Below are 9312 nucleotides of genomic sequence, written 5' to 3'. Positions count from 1 at the left end.
TTCCATTATGGTACTGTATGTCCTCTTCCCTCTTGTCCCGTTTGTTACATTTGAGCGTAGTACAGTATGGCATTTATCTATTTTAGTTTAATGACACGCTACAACAGATTTTATTTTGAAGAATATTTGTCGTGCTGAAGAATTGATTTGTGTATCCAGGTGAAATATGCCTTTCAATCTCATTACTATAGTAGATATTTACTGGCGTGTGTTTCGACAGGTAAATCAATCAAATAAGTCAAACGATTTAGTAAAAAGTAGTTTATGAATTTTGTTAAGCCTAGCACACAATGTCAAAATACTTGTACATCAAATTCCGTTTGAATGTGTAAAAGCGTAAACATTTAATCATACAAAATGCTGGATATTTGCTCCCTCCACACAAGTGTGCAATTCATGTTGACTGTGATCCACAACTCAACTCCTACAGACTTTTTTTCTAAATAATTTATACTGAACAAAAATATAAATGCAACATGTAAAGTGTTGGTCCCATGTTTCATGAGCTGAAATAAATATCCCAGAAAAGTTCCTTATGCACAAAAATCTTATTTCTCAAATTTTGTGAACAAATTTAACATTTTTACATCCCTGTTCATGAGCATTTCTCATTTGCCAGATAATCCATCCACCTGACAGGTGTGGCATATCAGAAGCTGATTAAACATCATGATTATTACACAGGTGCACATTGTGCAGGGGATTTTTAAAAAGCCCACTCTAAAATGTGCAGTTTTGTCATGCAACACAATGCCACAGATGTCTCAAGTTTTGAGGGAGCATACAGTTGGCTTGCTGACTGCAAGAATGTCTACCAGAGCTGTTGCCAGAGAATTGAATGTTCATTTTTCTACCATAAGTCTCCTCCAATGTTGTTTTAGAGAATTTGGCAACCGGCTTCACAACCGTAGACCATGTGTAACGACGCCAGCCCAGCCCAGGACCTCCACATCCGGCTTCTTCACCTGTGGGATCGTCTGACACCAGCCCCCTGGTCAGCTGATGAAACTGAGGAGTATTTCTGTATGTAATAAAGCCCTTTTGTGGGGAGAAACTCATTCTGATTGGCTTGGCCTGCCTCCCCAGTGGGTGGGCCTATGCCCTCCCAGGCCAACCCATATGTGAACTCCATAGATTAGGCATTTACATTTACATTTAAGTCATTTAGCAGACGCTCTTATCCAGAGCGACTTACAATAATGAATGTACTTCACGTGACTGCTTTCCTTATATGAACTGTATCTCAGTTAAATTGTTGCATGTTGCTTTTCTATTTTTGTTCATTATAGTTTTACAATAACATACTTCACTATAGCACTGACAAGCCATTACACTGACAGGGAGATGTTCCAAAGCTTTTAATGAATAAAGGCCTTAATGTTATGACTGAAGTAAAATTCTTATTGTGCCATACTTCACAATAACAATTTGTGTACTGCAGCTTTCACATGTCAGTGAATAAATTGTTATCCATAGCAGGTAGATTATTACAATTAATGCACACATCCCATGGCTATGATCACTGTAAGCATTGGCCCGGTTGCAGCTATTTGAAACAGAATATTGCATAAACTGTCATCAATGGTTTAAGAAGAAGTACAAGTTATCTACGACTTATTGCATCTATTTATTGCTAATTATTTAACCCTTGTGTGGTGTTTGGGTCTGTGGGACCCATTTTTAATGTTTACTGAAAGAAAAATTATACAATGATTTATTTTTTCAACCTGAGATTCATTGGCCTTGGCTCATTTTCTGTGAAGAACATGCAAAAGAACACATTTTCATTGAGTGCACACTGTGCACCCCCTACATGTTTAAATCACATATGTAGGCTCCCGAGTAGCGCAGCGGTCTAAGGCACTGCATCTCAGTGCTAGAGGTGTCACTACAGTCCCTGGTTCGAATCTAGGCTGTATCACATCTGGCCGTGATTGTGAGTCCGATAGGGCGGGGCACAATTGGCCCAGCGTCGTCCGGGTTTGGCCGGGGTAGGCCGTCATTGTAAATAAGAATTTGTTCTTAACTGACTTGCCTAGTTAAATAAATAAATGTGGTGTTCGGCTCCACTGGACCAGAGGGTAATAAAAGTGTGTGTGTGTAGGTGAAAACAAGTAAAAATTGAAAAAAAAGGTTTGCTGTGTGCTTTCACTCTGTCTTCCTCCTCCCTGGGCCTGCTGTTTCAACATAGGCAGGGAGACAGACAGGTTATTGGTGCTATCTGTCTTCCTCTTTTCTCGCACGTTTTAGTATGTGAAACAACACCATGTCTTGCGGGAACCTGCGCAATGTTATTACAAAACATATTGATACACTGTAAAAAAATAAATTAAACAAATCCCACGCTACGCCAGCCAGGTGCAAATTTGGGGAGGGACACAACAAATAAATAGCTTTGCATGTGTAGCTCCTTACCACAATCAATCAGTATGGAAAAATAATCTCTGCTCAGAGGGCCTTAATTTTGCAGAGACTTTGGAGATTAATACTTTTCTTAATATGAGGATGATGTCTGTCAATTCTGAGTCTGACAGTTAGATAGACGAAGAGGATGTGATTGACCCTCAGCCAGCTTGTCAGCAGCCTGCAGGTGACCTGGTCTTCTTGCCCAAGGAATGAGCCACCCCGCATGGCTGACAATATAATAAGGATGCAACCAGGGCTGATGCGGATGGTGGTTACTCATGTGCAGGACATAAAGTCTTCTTTTGAACTGTTCATCCCAGACACCATCCAGAAAATCATTCTGGACTGTACTAATTTGGAGGGAAGGTGTGTTTTTGGAGAGAGATGTAAGGAGATAGATCAAACTAATTTACACGCATACTTTGGGATTCTTTTCCTTGCTGGTGTTTTCAGATCCAATGGGGAATCCACAGAATCCCTATGGGATGCAGAAACTGGCAGAGAACTGTTCCATACAACTTTTCCGTTCCACACTATTTCCAGGATTATCCGCTTCGATAACCGAGACAACAGACCAGCTCTGCGGCAGAGAGACAAGCTAGCTACAATCAGGTCATTGTGGGACAAGTGGGTGGATCGCCTTCTCCTGTTTTACAACCCTGGGTCCAACGTTACTGTTGTAGAGCAGCTTATGCCATTTAGTGGCCACTGCCCCTTCAGGCAGTACATACTGCCTTGGAGATCAACTGGTCGATCTCCAAGGCATTCCTAGTCGATTGCCAAACATTTCTGTAAATTTGTATTCGTCTCGTGCGCTTGACGGTAGTTACACCCAATTCAGCTGTGCTCTGGGTACGCAACTGTTGCCATATCGAACCATTTCATGTGTCTGAAGATACAAACTCTACCTTCCTGGCAAATCAAGTGCACTATAAGCCTACTACTGCTGGCCAATCGCATGGCTTGGATTACCTTGTCTGCAGTCATGTAGCAGGCTTAAAAGAAAGCTACAGCAAAGTTGTTACTGTGAGATTTCAAGTAGCGGTGCATGGGTAAAATCACTGGGGAAGCCTCTCCATATTACAACCTATGTGTTGTGATAATTGTGTTGTTTACTCTATAACCTGTTAATTCATATGTCTTGCGACCGTGAAATATAGACCTAAAGGCCGAGACAATAAGGAGACACAGTGGTAGAAATTTAACCACACCTTTTGTTTTATCACATAACCGGATAGCAACCCCTGTCCAGTGAAGTCCACAAAGCATATTGCATGTACAGTAACACAGTTACATGACCTACAGCATGGTCAAGCAAGTTAATGTTTCCAACATTTTTGGACCACTTAACAACTATTGATTTAGAACCACAGAGAGTTAACGCAAGTCACAAAGAAAACAGGTGCTGCCTCCACTATTCCAGTATCATTTCAACTTCAACATTTCAACATCATCAAATCACCTCTGCTTAGTCTAATACAGTGACAACTAAAAGATACCAAAAACAATTTAGTCCAATCAACATAAGCTAAACATGATCTGGCTGTCCATGATACTGATTTCTGTGTGCGTTTGTGCAAGTAGAAAAACCCTTCACTGTTGAGATCGCTCAGTTTAGCTCAACACTGATTGGCTAATTTTTATACTTTTTTTGTCAAGGGAAGCCAGATGCTCGCTGGCTTCCCCTGCCTTCAATGCAACAGGCAGCAACAAACAATGTCATACTCGTTTGGACCAGACAGTATCAGATAGATGACCTACACGTAGAGATACAGAGGAGCGCTGTTTTGCTCGCTCGGATGCTTTCTCCTGTGAGATACGTTCAGCCTCTTGAAGGAACATTATGAAACACTGAGAGACAAAATATATATTCTTTAAAGTCATTTTTGGTCTGTTTTTGGGGAATCCTGGCTTCCCGTGGCATCCATGAATACACGCCACTGGAGATTTCAAAATGTTTAAAACCTTGAGTAGAGAGAGACTGTCAATGAATACAGCAAAGGGCTGCTGTTTTTATGACTGAGTTCATGTTGAAGTTCTTACTCAGCACTTTGTATTCAACACTTTTATAAGCCATAAAATGTGCGTTCTTCCTATTTCAACTCAGCGCTACAACAAGCACTGCAGCAGTAATGAATGAGTAGGAAAGTGTATCTATAGACTTCCGTTGTTATTATTTAGCGGCTTGGGTCTTTTTTAATATCGAGGAATATTTAACTTTAACGTGAAATCCTTACTTACAAGCCCTTAATCAACAATGCTGAGCTTTTTTTGAATGTATGTAACAAAATATTTGCTACATTTTTACATTTAATATAAAAAGTAACACAATAAAATAAAAATAACGAGGCTATATACAGGGGGTAACGGTATTAAGTCAACGTCCGCAGGTACAGGTTTAATCGAGGTAATTGAGGTAATACTGTATGTACTGTACATGTAGGTCGGGGTAAAGTGACTATGCATAGATAATTAACAGTGAGTAGCAGCAGTGTAAAAAAGGGGGTAAATGCAAATTGCCAACCCTGGAAGCCTGTGTTTCAGAAATAAGGAAGTGGATGGCGGCAAATGTTTTACTTTTAAACTAGGACAAAACAAAGATGCTAGTTCTAGAAACAGAGGCCTACTGTTTGATTTCACAATTAATCTTGATGGTTGTACAGTCATCTCAAATAAATCTGTGAAGGACCTCGGCATTACTCTGGACCCTGATCTCTCTTTTGACAAAAGTATCAAGAATATTTCAAGGTGAGCTTTTTTTCATCTTCGTAACATTGCAAAAATCTGAAACTTTTTGTCCAAAAATTGAGAAAAACTAATCCATGCTTTTGTCACTTCTAGATTAGACTACGACAATGCTCTACTCTCCGGCTACCTGGATAAAGCACCAAATAAACTTTAGTTAGTGCTAAATACGATTTCTAGAAACTTGACTAGAACCAAAAAATGTGATCATATTACTCCAGTGCTAGCCTATACTCTGGCTTCCTGTTAAGGCTCCCCTCTCTCCACTGGGAGTCTCTGCCTCTGACCCTATTTACTCACTGGGCTGAGTCACTGGCTTACTAGTGCTCTTCCATGCCGCCCCTAAGAGGGGTGCGTCACGTCGTGCCAGGCTTTTTTGCACTATACTCGACTTGAGTTGGTTGAGTCACTGACATGATCACCCTGTCTGGTCTTGCGCCCCCTCAGGCTTGTGAGGTAGAGGAGATCTTCGTTGGCTTTACTCAGCCTTGTCTCAGGGTAGTAAGTTGGTGGTCTGTTGATAACCCTCTAGTGGTGTGGGGGCTGTGCTTTGGCAAAGTGGGTGGGGTTATATCCTGCCTGGTTGGCCCTGTCCGGGGGTATCGTCAGACGGGGCCACAATGTCCCCAGCCTCCAGTATCTATGATGCAATAATCTATGTGCCGGGGGACTAGGTTCAGTCTGTCCTATGTGGTGAAATTCTCCTGTCTTATCTGGTGTCCTGTGTGAACTTAAGTGTGCTCCCACTAATTATTTCTCTCTCCCTCTCTCCCGCCTCAGGACTACCTGACCTGATGACTTCTGGCCGTCCACAGTCCACCTGGTCGTACTGCTGCTCGTTTCAACTGTTCACCGGACATGCTACCTTGTCCTGGAACTGCTGTTTACAACTCTCCCTCTCTCGCTCTCTCTCTACCGCACCTGCTGTCTCGACCTCTGAATGCTCGGCGTTGAAAAGCCAACTGACTTTTACTCCTGAGTTGCTGACCTGTTGCACCCTCTACAACCACTGTGATTATTATTTGACCCTGCTGGTCATCTATGAACGTTTGAACATCTTGAAGAACGATCTGGCCTTAATGGCCATGTACTCTTGAAATGCTTCTACATCTGCATTGCTTGCTGTTCGGGGTTTAAAGCTGGGTTTCTTAATAAGCACTTTGTGACATCTGCTGATTTAAAAGGGCTTTATAAATACATTTGATTGATTGAATGATTGATTGATTGATGGACCCACATTGTGGATATTCTTGCTAGCCATCTCAGCCTGCCTTTCACCCCATCCATACATGGCAAATGGGTGCCTGTTTTCCTTGTCGGTTTCTTTGGGCTTCTGTATCTGGCTCCTCGCCCTGGGGGCTTTCTGGACTGTTTGGCTTTAGTTTGAGCCTCTGGCTTCCTCCCTGGCTCAGAAGCAGTTAATCCTTTTCCCAGCTTCTCTTCCTCTGACTCTCCGCAGCCTCCGTCCACAGCACCCTGTACATCTAGGAAGGGATGAGGAGTACTTATGAGTTCTATAATTTTATTAGTATACCTTGTGATTTTTATATCTGCAAGTGTTGTAGAAACTGTCAACAGACAGTGAGGCCTGATCACAGACAACGACGAGACAGCCTATAGGGAGGAGGTCAGAGACCTGGCTGTGTGGTGCCAGAATAACAACCTATCCCTCAACGTAACCAAGACTAAGGAGATGATTGTGGACTACAGGAAAAGGAGGACTGAGCACGCCCCCATTCTCATCGACGGGGCTGTAGTGGAGCAGGTTGAGAGCTTCAAGTTCCTCGGTGTCCACATCAACAACAAACTAGAATGGTCCAAACACACCAAGACAGTTGTGAAGAGGGCACGACAAAGCCTAGTTTCCCCTCAGGAAACTAAAAAGATTTGGCATGGGTCCTGAGATCCTCAAAAGGTTCTACAGCTGCAACATCGAGAGCATCCTGACTGGTTGCATCACTGCCTGGTACGGCAATTGCTCGGCCTCTGACCGCAAGGCACTACAGAGGGTAGTGCGTACTGCCCAGTACATCACTGGGGCTAAGATGCCTGCCATCCAGGACCTCTACACCAGGCGGTGTCAGAGGAAGGCCCTAAAAATTGTCAAAGACCCCAGCCACCCCAGTCATAGACTGTTCTCTCTACTACCGCATGGCAAGCGGTACCAGAGTTCCAAGTCTAGGACAAAAAGGCTTCTCAACAGTTTTTACCCCCAAGCCATAAGACTCCTGAACAGGTAATCAAATGGCTACTCGGACTATTTGCATTGTGTGCCCCCCCCAACCCCTCTTTTTATGCTGCTGCTACTCTCTGTTTATCATAAATGTTGTTTGTTAACATGACAGCTCATTTTTGGGGGGATTGAGTACCCTTTAGGTTAGGCTATTTGATCGAGAAACCTGCATGATAAAAAGTGTCCGTCTCATTACATTGTCATTATCTACGGCCTGTAGGCTACAGAAAAGGCCAGATACTCTTTCTACCATATCTTCTTATGGCTGCAATCCCATCACCGGCTGGCTTCCCGGTCAACAACTTACATCGCGACATCAAACAAAAACACAGGTATTAACAAGAAAATACTAAAACATACAAAAAATATATCTAGGATTTTTTTCCCCAACTGGCTTCCCGGTTGGATGCGCGCTGTGTTAAGAAGCAGTGCGGTTTGGTTGGGTTGTGTTTCGGAGGACGCATGGCTCTCGACCTTCGTCTCTCCCGAGCCCGTACGGGAGTTGTAGCGATGAGACAATTGGATACCACGAAATTGGGGAGAAAAAGGGGGTCATTTTTGTATTTTTATTAAATAAAACATTTAAAAATTGCTTTAGGTGGAGAGGTCTCTGGAGATGCAACTTTGTGTAGTTTTTCTGAAATGAGGATCTTCTGTTTCAATGGTTATTTAGGTGGAATCTTTCTCTCACGTTCTAGTTGTTTTAAGACCAATGGCTCAACTTTATTACTTTGTACTTTGAGGATTGGACCTGCTGTATTTCGAGTCACTGTCAGTTCCAAAACCACAGATGATGTGTTTGTTCTAAAGCCTTCTTGTCAGTCTGTACTTTACCATCTCCTCATAACACTTGGCGTATGTTTCCCATTTTGGGTCCTTGTTGGACCCTAGGAAGAGTAGCTGCTGCCAGGGGCCGTAATAAATACAACATTTAATAGTGAATACAATGCAATAACTATAACAATTCAATTACAACGAGTGTTATGGCTAATTGGCTATAGCTTCAAATAAGGATTAATGACAAAACCAACAATTTCTCCTACACTGAAAATATAAGGGCAGAGAAGAGTTTTTATATTCTTTATTTTTATTTTTTTATAAACTCACATTTATTTTTTTTAAATGTGCCACTCCAACGAAAAAAATAGTAAATAGTAATGTACAGTGAGCTTTTAATAATACATTTGTTTTTTAAATTCATAATACAAAAATCAACAACTTACATCGCGACATCAAACATGCCTAACAAAACAAAAACACAGGTATTAACAAGAAAATACTAAAACATACAAAAAATATATCTAGGATTTTTGCCCATTCTTCAAGGCAAAACTGCTCCAGTTCCTTCAAGATGGATGGGTTCCACTGGTGTACAGCAATCTTTAAGTCATACCACAGATTCTCAGTTGGATTGAGGTCTGGGCTTTGACTAGGCCATTCCAAGACATTTAAATGTTTCCCTTTAAACCACTCGAGTGTTGCTTTAGCAGTATGCTTAGGGTCATTGTCTTGAGGGAAGGTGAACCTCCATCCCAGTCTCAAATCTCTGGAAGACTGAAACAGGTTTCCCTCAAGAATTTCCCTGTATTTAGCGCCATCCATAATTCCTTCAATTCTGACCAGTTTCCCAGTCCCTGCCGATGAAAAACATCTCCACAGCATGATGCTGCCACCACAATGCTTCACTGTGGGGATAGGGTTCTCAGGGTGATGAGAGGTTTTGGGTTTGTGCCAGACATAGCGTTTTCCTCAATTTTAGACTCATCTGACCAGAGTACCTTCTTCCATATGTTTGGGGAGTCTCCCACATGCCTTTTAGCGAACACCAAACGTGTTTGCTTATTTTTTTCTTTTAGCAATGGCTTTTTTCTGGCCACTCTTCCGTAAAGCCCAGCTCTGTGGAGTGTACGGCTTAAAGTGGTCCTATG

The 9312-nt window shown here is 42.1% G+C and overlaps 1 pseudogene; it reads right to left on the bottom strand.

Moving 5' to 3' along the window:
* Window positions 1–6199: 6199 nt before the first annotated feature.
* On the bottom strand, window positions 6200–8617 carry LOC139581848 (centriole, cilia and spindle-associated protein-like; annotated as a pseudogene).
* Window positions 8618–9312: the final 695 nt, after the last annotated feature.

Source organism: Salvelinus alpinus, chromosome 7, assembly GCF_045679555.1.
Source record: "Salvelinus alpinus chromosome 7, SLU_Salpinus.1, whole genome shotgun sequence".
NCBI lineage: Eukaryota > Metazoa > Chordata > Actinopteri > Salmoniformes > Salmonidae > Salvelinus > Salvelinus alpinus.
This window is presented reverse-complemented; position numbering and strand designations above follow the sequence as displayed.